The 13928-nt window shown below is 43.5% G+C and overlaps 1 pseudogene; it reads right to left on the reverse strand.

Annotated features, from left to right (window-relative positions):
* Positions 1-11152: 11152 nt before the first annotated feature.
* Positions 11153-11252, reverse strand: LOC147346157 (U6 spliceosomal RNA; annotated as a pseudogene).
* Between the last annotated feature and the right edge of the window lie 2676 nt (positions 11253-13928).

The following is a 13928-nucleotide window of genomic DNA, read 5'->3' on the forward strand; positions in this document are numbered from 1 at the left end:
TCATGGTCTAATGGTATTTAAATCATATACAGTCTGTTCTCTTATCACTGTGGAATTATTTTAGAAATCAATATCAAAAGATAAAATGAGCACATTTAAGTAGATCTCATTGTTCTCCCCCCTACTCGCTTTCTTCTCATGTTTATTCATCACTCTTGGACACACCTAATATGGTCACTGTTCGCCTTTGGACTGAACCTGCTAGGCTCCACCTAAACTATGCCTAAGCCACTGCCAGTCTTTTAGCTGAAAAAAGCTTGAGCATGAGGAGAGGCCTGGGCCTTGGAGCATGTGCACATGATGGCATCTTCTAAGATGGTTTTCTTTCTCAAACAACCCATAAGGATATAGCCCAGTGCAGGGACAAGTGAACCAGAGGACCAGAGCTGGACTCGCTGAGTTTCCAAATGCCTCGAGGATTGCTCTGTCAGAAGTCCAAGCCGGTGAGCTGCATCTTCTGTTCTCTATTAGGTCCTGGTTTTACTTAGAACCTTGACTTTACATCCATCCACGTGCAGAGGACTCAGTTACCTGTGGGCTATAGTCGTTCGTCATTGTTCAAAGTCAGTAGTTTGATGTCTGTTAAGGAAATCTTTGGTTTGAAAATAATATTGTGCATAGTTGAAAAATCACCTGATTTAGAGTCAGAACACTTGGCCCTGAGGGCCTGGTTCCTAGGCAGAACAATGGTCCCCAGAGACATCCATGTCCTGATCCCCAGAGCCTGGGAATATGTTCGGCTACGAGGAGAAAGGGAAGGAGAATTTGCCATTAACTGATCTTAAGGTAGAGAGTTGATTCTGGATGATTTTGGTGGGCGCGATGTAATCACAGTGTCCTTACAAACAGGAAAGAAGCCAAAGGAAGAGAGTGAGATGTGATGACAGGACAGGTAAGGGAAATGCTGAACTGTTCACTTGGACACTGGGGGGTGACCACCTGTTCCAGGTGAAGGCACCCCTAGGGCTGGAGCATCAGGGAAACGGTCCTCCCCAGAGCCGCCAGAAGGGACAGGCCTGCCCACACCTTGATCTCAGCCCAGAGACGCCTATGTGGGACCCTGAACAACTGGACTATGAGATAACACATTCTTGTTGTCTTAGACCTCTAAGCTTGTGGTAACTTGTTACAACAGAAATTAAAAACTAGTTAGAAGGGAATTCGCTGGCAGTCCAGTGGTTTAGGACTCCGCACTTTTCACTGCTAAGGGCACAAGTTCAATCCCTGGCCCAGGAACTAAGATCCCACCTGCTCTGTGGCATGATCAAAAAAATTTTTAATGTAAATTTTTTTTTAAAAAAGAAGCTAGTAGAAGCAGTGAGGCATGAGTCACAAAATCTCTTTGAGATCTTCTGTGTCAAATAAAGAGGTTACATTAGGGCCTTCAAGGCTCTGAAAACAGGGAACATCCTGAACTATTTAGCCCTTTGAGTCAGCAAGTCCAAGGGTATACCAGAAGGGCCACATGAGTTGCTCCACAGAAGGCCAGGGAGTAGGCGAGGCTTTGAATACCCTGCAGAGAATGGCCAATGACTGCATCATGGGTCCAGCACAATGCTCATGCTGTGCATCTTTACTGTGCTTACCAAGCGCCAGGCCCTGGGCAGGGTCTTCCCGTATATTCCCCAAGAACCTGGTAAAAGAAAGAAAGTGAAGTCGCTCAGTTATATCCAACTCTTTGCGACCCTATGGACTGTAGACCACCAGGTTCCTCTGTCCATGGGGACTCTCCAGCCAAGAATACTGGAGTGGGTTGACATTTCCTTCACCAGGGGATCTTCCTGACCCAGGGATCGAACCCAGGTCCCCCACATTGCAGGCAGACTCTTTATCCTCTGAGGCACCAGGGGAGCCCCACAATCTGGTGAGTTTGGTATAAAAATGATGCCCGCTTTGCCTGCATGAAAACTGATTCTCATCCTCATTGGTAGTCTTTGGTCCCAGGCCACACACCTGCCAGGTAGCTGAGGTGTGACCTGAACACCCACACCTGCATATGGGGCCCTCCATGGTTCTGCTTGGCTGATGGCTGTTATATTCACCAAATATATCACTTATTGAGTCCCCACTATGTGGCAGGTGCTATTGCAGGTAACAAGGTTATGCTGCTGCTAAGTCACGTCAGTCGTGTCCGACTCTGTGTGACCCCATAGACGGCAGCCCACCAGGTTCCCCCATCCCTGAGATTCTCCAGGCAAGAATACTGGAGTGGGTTGCCATTTCCTTCTCCAATGCATGAAAGTGAAAAGTAAAGTGAAGTCGCTCAGTCGTGTCCGACTCTTAGCGACCCCATGGACTGCAGCCCACCAGGCTCCTCCGTCCATGGGATCTTCCAGGCAAGAGTACTGGAGTGGGTTGCCATTGCCTTCTCCAACAAGGTTATAGCAACAACCAAAAGAAGATAAAGCCAAGCTCTCAGTGACCTTACAATCAGCAGCAATTCACATACTCAACAAACACTCATCGGGCTCTCATGATATGCCAGGCATCATGAAGAGGAGTTTATTGAATTCTGGAGCCTACGAAAGCTAGTGCCGCATCACCAACACAGACCAGGATGCATCTTCAAATCATCTCACCCAAAAGCATTGTCTGATCCGTGGAGTCCTGTCCACAAGGACTGAATTGTTCACCATAGGCAGGAGCTCTGTTCTCACTAAACAAAGAATGGGAAATTGAACAATTGCTCAATTCCATCACAGCCTTAAAGGCTTTCCTAGCTACTCAGAAATGAAAAGGAGAATAGTGTCAGAAAGAAAGAGATTTTATGTGTATTAGGTACATTGAGTTTACTTCATTTTAATGTTCAAGTTATAATAGAGATACTATAGTTAGAATATTTTCAGTTTCTAACTGGAAAGGACATCATTTAGTAGAAGAAAAGCTATGTATCTCATATCAAATGTTAGAAAGGCAGAATTCACTAACTTTGCTCTTATGCAGATTTAAGAGTGATGACAGAGATTTTGGGCTTCTCGAGTTCCTGCCTTTCATCATCGTTTGCTCATTAAAAAAGCCTTTAAGCTTACAATGTCACAATACGGTAATATTTATTTATACCATCTTTTATTCCAAAAATAATTTGTGTCAGAAAAATGTCATAACTTTAAAGATTTAGTAAGTAAATCCACTAAAGGCATAATTTCAGCAGATTATCTGAAAAGGCTTACTCTTTTTTTCCTAAAGCGTCACAAATCTTCACAAGAGATTATCTTTAAAGAATGTCTTTAAAATTTTTTCTCCTCATTCTAAACAGCCATGAATCACATCAGAATACCACAATGAAACTTTGTTTTCACTAGACTTTAAGCTTTTTTTTAAGCCTATTTTGATAAGCTAGTCTTAGAAGAGGGAGGTTGACTCTGGCAAAAGGAACAGCACATTCCTACTCAATAAATTACTAAAAATCAAGTGGGCACATATATTGAAAGCTAGGAATGAGGAACTATCACAGCTCTGATTCTTTTTCTCCCAAATGGTGATACCCTAAATCAAGTTCAGTAGAGAATATAAGCTTAAGAATTTTAAATAAGAAAAAATATTTTGGTTATACAGGGGTTTTTTCCATACCAGCGAATTTTAAGTTTCCCTCAAAAGTGAATACTTGAAATTATTCTCTGAGGTTATACCTCACGTTTTCAGTGATATGGACTCTCTCCTTGAACAACTCTGTTGTTGTTATTGTGGTTCAATAGCTCAGCCAACTCTTTGCGACCCCATGGACTGCAGCATACCAGGCTTCCCTGTCCTTCGCCATCTCCCTAAGTTTGCTCAAACTCATGCCCATTGAGTCAGTGATGCCATCCAACCATCTCATCCTCTGTCATCCTCTTCTTCCCCTCCCTTCAATCTTTCCCAGCATCAGGGTCTTTTCCAATGAGTCAACTCTTCGATTAGGTGGTCAAAGTATAGGAGCTTCAGCTTCAGCATCTGTCCTTCCAATGAATATTCAATGTCCTTTCAATGAATATCTTTCAAAGGGATTGTTCCTCCTAAGAAAAGGAAAAAAACTATTTGATAGTTACTTCTCTCCTTTGAAAGTTAACCTACAAAGTAGGATTTACATATAAATGCACACTACACATACACCCTACCCCCCACACACACACATATACATGTGTGCACGCACACACACACACACACACACACAGAGGCTACCTCACAATTGCTCTACATAGCCCAAAAGTCAAGCAAGAGGGAAAAAATAGCAGCTGACTTCGGATTTGCTTTTGGAAGAAAGTGCCATATGTTATAAAGACCCAAACTGCCAACAAAATTAAGAAAGTAAAGGGATTAACTTTGGTTGAGGGTCCACATTGCAAATTGTCTCCAGGTTGCTGGGTGGTGGGGGCTGAGGGGTTCCAGGCAGCTAAGACCTCAGTTCAGGATGAGTGCAAGGCTGGAGAGGAGACCCCAGGGAGGGGCCACTCCCTTACCATAGAAAATATAGGCCCTACTTAAAGTCGTAATATATTATATTTAGAAAAAATTATCAGATTTGTTTCTTATGCAGCATTCACTACCAAGATGTTTGGTTTGAAAAGATAATTACAGAAGGAAACATTGCTTACCTCATCTTCTTTGGGAAGAAAGAATATTACATTATAAGATAAAGAAAAGAAAGACATTTTTAGTCTTGGGACTCTGAAGTTCAACTGTAGTAACTCTAGAAGAAGGGAAGGATTTAAAAAAATAGAAGCTTCGTCAGCAGTGACAAACTCTGCACAGGACGGAAGGAAAAGCAGGCATTCTCCACTGTTTAATGAAGATTTCTTAGCAACTGCAGCCATCTCAAGCCTTGGCAGTACCTGGCTCATCTGAAATGTTTGTCTATAAATTTTTGTAGACTGCTGACCTAAGTGTTATTAAAAGTTCCTGTACCCATTAGGTCTGGAAAGCCAAAGAGAAGGTAAGTTTTATTGCTAGTTGAATTTTAAGGTCTGTATGATTGATCTGAAGTCCCCACATTGAATGTGTACATGGTAAACAACTCTACATAGAGATTACTTTTAAATACATATCTGTAATTAATATATAAGTGTATCGAAGACTTTGGGTGGGTAAAAGGATGTTTGGATTTTTAAGATATCATTTTGCCAAAGTCTTTCTAGTCCCAATTTAGTTTAGTAACAACCCCCTGGACCTGAACACTTCTAATGGGGATTGTATTATGAGTAAGTATCCTTGTAGGAAGAATAAGAACCCTTGTTGTAGGAAGAGTCCATCATGCCATGGTTAGCCCTCCGCATCCATAGGTTCAAGGAACAGGGGATGGAAAACTCTACAAGATTCACAGTTGATTGAATCCATGAAGGAGGAACCCGAGACTACAGAGGGACCTGAGCATCCGTGGAGTCTGGTATCTGCAGGGCATCCTGGAATTGATCCCCTACAGGTATCGAGGGATGACTGCATTTAATTTAAAAAGTCATCACAATTGCCATTTGTAGGAACTTGCTGTATGTAGAGTTCAAGAGGCATTTACACTGATAGATCCCCTCACTGCCTTGGCTCTTTGGGGGATGAAAGGCAAAAGGAAGAACACACTCCCGCTTAATAAAGTACTGAAAATCTAGTGGGCACAGTTAATGAGAGCCAGGGAGGAGGGAATATCACAGGTGTGACTCCTTTTCCCCTAAATAGTAAGATCCAAACCATCCCAGGACCTCGTCTGGGGTACCTGAGAGGTAAAGGAAAACCCAGAAATCTACCACAGTGTGGTTCAATATTTTTGTCTGTTTTTAGTATCAAAGTAATGCTGACCTCATAGGAGTTGGCAAATATCCCCTAACTTTCAATTTTTTTGGAAGAATTGTTTATAATTGCTATTATTTATTTCTTTAATGCTTAGCAGAATTTGCCAGTAAAGACACCTGGGCCTGGAGTTTCCTTGTCAGATGCATGAGTAAATCTAGTGGAATTCAGTTTCTCATTTTTTTCTGGATCAAGTTTTGTCAGTTTGTCTCTTCCAAGGAATTGACTGTTTCATCCACATTATTGTTTGTCATAAATCTGTTCATAAGTCTCCCTTATTATTCTTTCATTATTGTGATATCACCTGTCTCATTTCTGATATTTGTCATCTGTGCATGCATTTTTTTCCTTATCAGTCTGAATAGATGATTGTCAGTTTCATTTTCATTAAATTCAAAGACTTTCTATTCCTTCCCCCATCCCGCTTCCCCGCCCCCTTTCTTTCCATGGACTATTCGGTATGCCACTTAGTTTCCAAATATTTGGGGATTTTCCTGATGTTTTTCTGTTATTGACCTTTAAATTATTTTCATTGTGGGAAAAGGACATACTTTGTATGACTTGGATCCTTTTCGGGGATTTGTTTCATGGCCCAGAATACGGTCAGTCTTGGTACGTGTCCACGTGGAGCTCTGCGCACTCTGCCCGATGCCCGGTGAGTTATGAGGTGTCCTCGCTGGCCGCTGGGAGCAGGAAGCGTCCCCACCTGCCTGCAGCTCCAGCTTCATTTCCTCTTTTCCTCTCGGGTGGGTCTTTCCCCAGCGCCTGGTATTTTCCTTACTTCACTCAGTGACTCACAGTCAGATGAAGACTCCGGGCAGAGATCTCCGTGGCTCAGGCTCAGGGATCCCTCTCTTTGCTGTCTGACTGCTCAGCCCTCCCCAGACTCACAATCTCTATTCTTCTCCAGGCAAGGCTCCCCCTCTCCCTGGTCCCGTCACCTAGGGCAGCCTCCTCACTGACAGAGTGGGTGGGTTCTCGTATCTGCTTCCATAGTCAAAGTACTGTGACATGCTGTTTAGAAGAAAAATCACCCAGCCTCATAGAGATGCACGATGGATGTGGAAAACACAAGATTATTTTAGAATTTTCTCAGATTATTATAGGTATTTTTCATGGACAGTACACCCAAATCTGACAAATGGTAATTTCTCATAGTATAATTGCAGTGAAGAATCAGTAATGATATTGATGAAAAGAAACCCACCTACATTGTTGGTGGGAGTGTGAATTTGAGCAGCCACTGTGGAGAACAGTATGAAGAGTCCTCAGAAAACTAAAAATAGAATTGCTATGTGATCCAGCAACCCCACTCCTGGGTGTATATCTGGAGAAAACTATAATTCAAAAAGATACATGCACCCCAGTGTTCCTAGCAGCAGTTTTCAATAGCCAGGACATGGGAACAACCATATCCATTGACAGAGGAATGGGTAAAGAAGATGTGGTATATGTACACAATGGAATATTACTCGGGCATAAAAAAGAATAATGACATTTACAACAGCATAAATGGACCTAGAGGTTATCATACTGAAGTGGAATAAGTCAGACAGAGAAGGACAAATGTCATATGATATCACTTAAATGTGGATCTAAAAAAAATGATAAAAATGAACTTATTTACAAAACAGAAATAGCCTCACAGACATAGAAAACAAACAATATGGTTAATAAAGAAGAAAGTTAGGGAAGGGATAAATTGGGAGTTTAGAATTAACAGATACACACTAACATATATAAACTAGGTAACCAACATGATCCTACTGTATAGCACAAGGAACTGGACTCAATATCTTATTGAAACAAATCTGAAAAGAATATATTACATAATATATGCTATATATATTAAACATATATAATTGAATCACTGTGCTGTACACCTGACACTAACACAACACTGTGAATCAACTATACTTGAATTTTAAAAAATCATTGTCTGTGTTTCAGTTGGAATGGATCGTTTTCTATATAAGATGTTGTTACATCATGCATTCATCAGCTGGCAAACACTGATTCACAGAGTTATGTTGACTTTATAAGTGTTGATACATTTCATTACACAATGTAAAAAATTGACAATTGTTATTTTCATTGCAAATCTCATCTTTCTTTAAAATTGCCAAGTGTTCAGGTTCACAGGCCATGGAATGGACAGAGAAGCCTAGCAGGCTACTGTCCATGGGGTCAAAAAGATTCAGACACAACTGAGCGCGTGCATGCACATACGCACACACACACACACATAAAAATTGACAATTGTTATTTTCATTGCAAATCTCATTTTCTTTAAAATTGCCAAGTGTTCAGGTTCACAGGCCATGGAATGGACAGAGAAGCCTAGCAGGCTACTGTCCATGGGGTCAAAAAGATTCAGACACAACTGAGCGCGTGCATGCACATACGCGCACACACACACACACACACACACACGAGCACAAGAGCACACATGCGTAAGTTAGTTCCGAGTTTTCAAGATTTTTGTTTTTTAATTCAAAACTTTGAGGTTTGTCATTGGCAACAAATACTGCCGGTTGTTTTATTTAAGGTAAGAGGTTTAATTCTTTTGAGGACATTTTTGGCCAAAACCCAGGTCTGGGAAACTGAGGTTTGTCAGGAATGTCTCAGAAACAGTCACATTGATTGCATTCGAAGGAACTGAGTGAGAGTCTTGTGCAGGGCTCCCATGCTTCCCACTCAAGCAGACTGAACTTCCCACCTCTCCACTCGAGGTATCCAAAAGTTATGCTCAGGGACACAATGTCACAGAGTTAGTACTGCGTGCAGTTTCACCCACAACACTCTCGGGTGGGACATTCCTTTTCTCCGTGAGCCTGTGGCCATGAAGAGCACAGGAGTGACTTCTGGTTTGGTCACAAGTCCTGCCCAGTGGCTAACATTTCTTCTTTTCTTTTAAGTACCAAAGTCAACATAGCTAGAAAGGGTAAATAGCATTTTAGTTTTATTAAGATAATAGTTTTCCCCTCATGAATTTTTTGAAAAATTCAAAGAAACTCCCAGAGTCTACCCTTGGAAATCCAACTCTGAGAGTCTCTGGTTTAGGGAACTTGCCTAGGGTCGCACTCTGTGCCAGTTCATGGAATAGGTTTTCTGGGTGGAGATGACCCCCAGCGCTTTCCCTGACTCCACCTGAGACATCTCCTCAATCTTGTATCTGCTACTGGGAAGAGTTAAGAAAGTGCTGAAGTCAAGGAGATAAATTCGATGTTTCGCTGCATCCAAGTCTTACCTCCAACACCTTTTTCTTGTTAGCTTGATGTCATCCTGCCTTCCTCTAGGTCAGCGTTACAAGAGCTACAAGCATTGCAGTTCTCTGAGTTAGAGACTAGGTGCCAAAAGCCAGCTAAGCTATCTCAGGCTGAGTTTTCTTTCTTTTCATCCTGAGGCAACAGAAACCAAAAAAAAAAAAAAAAAGAGGGGTCTAAACAAAAGACATCCAGACCAGGAGGCTTGAAGCTGCTGCTGAATTTTAATGTTCAGACACATCATCTCGCCAGAAGTTTCACTTCCAGCCGCTGACAACAGACAGCCCTCGAGCTCTTTTGTATTATGTCACTCATCGTCTGGTTGGGGTGAAAAGAAAGGGATAGCTTTTCAGAAGGAAAGTATGCATTTACTTTGAAATTATTCTGTTATACTTATTGAATCACAAGTTAAATTAAGAAAACATGCGTGTGTGCCCAGTTGTGTCTGACTCTGTTCGACCCCATGGTCTGTAGCCCACCAGGCTCCTTTGTCCATGGGATTTCCCAGGCAAGAATACTGGAACAGGTTGCCATTCCCTTCTCCAGGGGATCTTCCCAACCCAGGGATCAAACCTTCATCTCCTATATTGGCAGGTGGATTCTTTACCACTGAACCACCAGGGAAGCCCATCATTTGCCTAAATGTATGTAATAGACCTGCATATGGAAGTGAAAATAAAATTTACTGCTGGAGAAGAGACCTGAATGTGTCCAAATAAAGTTTCTCCAGCTGATTGAAAACATTTTTTTTCCTATTTCTGGTAAGAATTCAGATTAAAAAGCCTCATATTCAGCTTCATTTGTGGCTCACACCCATGCCCCTGTTACTATGGCAACTGAGATCCCAGGTCTCATGAGATCAGTGTCACCTCTTTCTCCCCAGGTGGTTCTGGCTTCTTGGAGTCAGTTCTGCTCCAATCCCATTCCTGAAGTCGGTTCAGACGAGCCCAGCCGTCTGTATTCCACAGCTAATAAATCCAGCAGACTTCATGGAAATACCATCTACAAAGTGTCTCATCTCTAAAGCTGGGCTGCGCATAGTATTTTTGGATTTGCAATTAATTATCTCCAGCCGTTGGAGAGCAAAGAACACTCCAACCTAAAGCATCAAATGAACATCCTCCATGCCCTGGGGTCGCAGAGTTCACTGAGCTCGTGTGACCTTGAACTGCACAGAATCCCTTAGCGACACGAAAGGACATTCCATCCAGCATTGCTAGCTTCACGGGAAAATGCGTCCCAGAGGCTGTGAGTTCTGAGCCTAGGGTCACACTCCTGACTCGCTCTTGGTCCAGGACTTGCTCTCAGGTTTTGTACTATACGTTTTATATGATATGTTTTTCTTAAATGTTGTTCCACTTTTTTAATGAGGAATCCTGGAAGCCACAAACTACCTCAGGTGTACACAGCGTGTGTCTGTGTGTGCGTGTGTGTGTGTGTGTGTGTGCAGGTGAGGGAAGACAGGAAGTGTAAAGAAGCAGCATATAAATTAGGGAAAACCCTCAAGTGCACCAGTTCCATCAACCCCATCTTATTAGTTGTGGAATACAGTGCTGCTGCCAGGCCGCTGGGCCAGAGACGGTGTCACCAAGGGAAAACATGGGCCTGTGATTCTGCTCAGGGTGAGTGGTCATGAATGGTGGTTTCTGTCCGTCTCCGTGTGGATGCTCGAGATCCTGATGAGAGGCTGTGTCTCAGGCCCTGAAAGGGGCTTGGGGGCTGAAGTCTGGTGTTCCCTGGTACCTTACGATTGTGAACAGGATATTCATTACTCATTCTTGACTCTACTAACTAAAAGTTGGGCAGCATTTCAATACTCTCCTTGTGCAATTCTGCAGCCAACACTCAGTGATCGAGGGGCTGTGCTTTACGGATTCCACTCTCCTCCTCTCTTATCCTCCCATCCAAACCCCCTCACCTCTGCCTTTGTCAAAGGCACTGATGGTGTTTTCTCCACAAGAGGCTGGCTGGGAGTGTGAGGAAGAGGCAAAACTCAAAGGTAATTTTGTCCTCTTGTTGTTAAATTTTTTCTTAATTTTTTAATAGTACGATAATTGCTTTACAATGTTGTGTTGCTTTCTGCCATACAACGATGAGAATCAGCCAAAGGTATACATATGTCCCTTCCCTCTAAAAGTGTGGAAACATTCATGAATTTTCACGTCATCCTTGCTCAGGGGCCACGCTAATCTCTGTATCGTTCTAGTTTTAGTATAAATGCTGCCAAAGCAAGCTCTACTTTGTCTCCTTATCCCTGTGAGCTGAGAACAGAGGGACCATGAGCTCGAGGTCATCAAAATACACACGGTGACCATGAGGCGGCTGTCAGGACCTGCCATCTAGGGGGTGGCTCTTAGAAGAACCACTCCCCACCCTCTGCTCTTGTTGCTGGTGGAGGTCACTGTGAGCCCCACAGATGACCTGGATATCACACACATGCACACATGCACACGTGCACACACACTCTTCACACTACTGACTGGGGTCACACATGTGCTGACATGGCTGTGTTTCCAAGCCTCTTCGACCTCTGCTCCCTCCTCACCAGCCCCTGCCGATGCTTCGTCATCCTTCAGAGTTCCCGGCAGAGGCCTCCTCATCTGCTCAGCCTTCTCTGCTGCCTCCAAGGCTGGATTGGGCACCTTTCTCAAGGGCACCGAGACTCCCGCTGTGAGAGTGTCTACACGCACCCAGTTGGCTGTACTGGAATAGGATGTTCCTGGGTCTTCACTACGTTGTCTTTACCTCAAGAATCTAGCACATGAGTTGTTGTTTTTGTCATTGTTCAGTCACTAAGTCATGTCCGACTCTGTGACCCCATGGACTACAGCATGCCAGACTTCCCTGTTCTTCACCATCTCCTAGAGTTTGCTCAAATTTATGTCCATTGAATTGGTGATCCTATCCAACCATCTCACTTAAGTTGGTGTCCCGTAACTTAAATAATGATTGAACAGTGAGTATGTGAACAGTCGTATTTTGCACAAATACAACCCCTCGGGGGAAGGCCTTCTGTACATCAGAGGTGGGCTACCTGTAATGGGAAACTCCCAGAAGGGATTCTCTGAATGGGTCTGTCCAACATCCTGGGCAAACAGTGAGCTTCAGTGAACTCAGCACCTCCATGCTCATCACCACCTGGAACCCTGCATACACACACACACACACACACCACTTCCTGGGAAACTGTGGTTTTCAGCCAAGCCTCTGCTTTAGGCCACACACCCACATACTATACAACAACTGTTGCTATGAAGTATGGACAGACAGATGGACCTAAATAGCAGATGAACTGGCTTTCCTCTGTTCACACTCTTTGGGAGCCACTGCTTGTGAGTTCAGATCTGTGGTGTTCTGTCTTTTTTTACACTGTTGACACTTTTCTTCATTCTCACATCTCTTACTCTGCTTCCTTGCCAAGAATTTACTGTTTGTTTGGGGCTTTCTCATTGGAGGCCTTCACTGAGAGTTTTTAAATCCTCCTTTCTTGGAAAATGTGCTCATTTTGCAAATTCCTACTTATCAGGTCCAAGAAACTCTGAAGCCAAGAATCATACAGTCTCAGCATTTCTGGGCTCTTTTTTGTGAAGCTATCAGAGCATTCTCCTCCCTTGTATGTTTAACTCTGTTCCCCTCAACCTTCTGCAGGGGAGTTCCTCCCCTGGCAATTTCAAATTAGGGGTTTTTTTCTCATGTAACAAGATTAGGAATACTCTGTTCTTTTCTCTATGTTCTGCTAGTACAAGTGGCAGTCTGAGCAGAAACAGTACAAACTGCAACAGCCTCAGCCTTGGGCATTGGCTCCTCCACCTTCCCGTGGGAGTGCCCACCCGCCCCTGGTTGCCAAGGACTTCTGGGTCTAAAACTGGCTTCCAAGGGACTTCCCTGGTGGTCCAGTGGTTAAGACTTCACCTTCCAATGCAGGGGGTGCAGGTTTGATTCCTGTCAGGGAGCTATATCCCACATGCCTGGAGGGTCAAAAAACCAAAACATAAAAAAACAGAAGCATATTGTAGCAAATTCAATAAAAACTTTAAAAATGGTCTATATCAAAAAATATTTAATAAATAAATAAAATTGGTTTCAAGATCACATTGTTTTCTTTGCTGAAGGATACACAGCAGCTGGGACTCTGGTTTTTCAACAACACAAACTCACCTCAAACTTTACAAAGCAAAGCGGCAAATGTCCCATGATGAACCTGGAACCTCAGAGACCAGATTAGAGCTAAGCCTCAGGCTCGGGGGAATGAGACCAGCCGATGCCATGTCGTCGCTCCTCTCCCTTCTCCCTGGCGCGTCTGGTTCTTCCCTCCTCCACGTGGGCCTCTCTGCTGCTCGGTCGGCCTAGCCACCACCTGTCCCTTCCCTTTGTATCATGGGATAAGGGCACCCAGAAGAGACTGAGGCTCTAGATCTCTCCTTCCAAAATTCTCGAAAGAGACATTTGTGTTAACCTGAACTGACCTCATTCCCAGGGCTAGACAAACACAAGCCGGCTGGCAGGTGGGGTTACCTAATCGATGCAGTAGTCTCCATGACAGTCATGTGAACAGAGGTTGGAGGCAGCAACTTTAAGGGAGGGATTCCTGGGCAAACATTCTTGCTGGTCTCCATTACAGCTGCTGTTGATGAATCCTGGACAAAATAGTCCACCTCTGTGTCTCCACTGTAGGTTATACTGTCAGAGGTGTTTTCTCTTCCTTCCTAGGCCCAGCTTATACCAACCCTCTTTTCCCTGACACACACACACACACACACACACATACACGATGGACAGAGTCTATTTCCAAATGCAGGCTAAAGAGCTGGTCTCAGGAAATCACTGCCTGAACCATGAGAGAATGAGTCAGTGTTATCAAGTGAAACTCTTTTTTTCTTAAACATCTAAGCAAAGGAAGTTCATTTG

Source organism: Bos grunniens, chromosome 24 (genome assembly GCF_055505025.1).
Source record: "Bos grunniens cultivar Pamir isolate PY7600 chromosome 24, Bosgru_T2T1.0, whole genome shotgun sequence".
NCBI classification, from domain to species: Eukaryota; Metazoa; Chordata; class Mammalia; order Artiodactyla; family Bovidae; genus Bos; species Bos grunniens.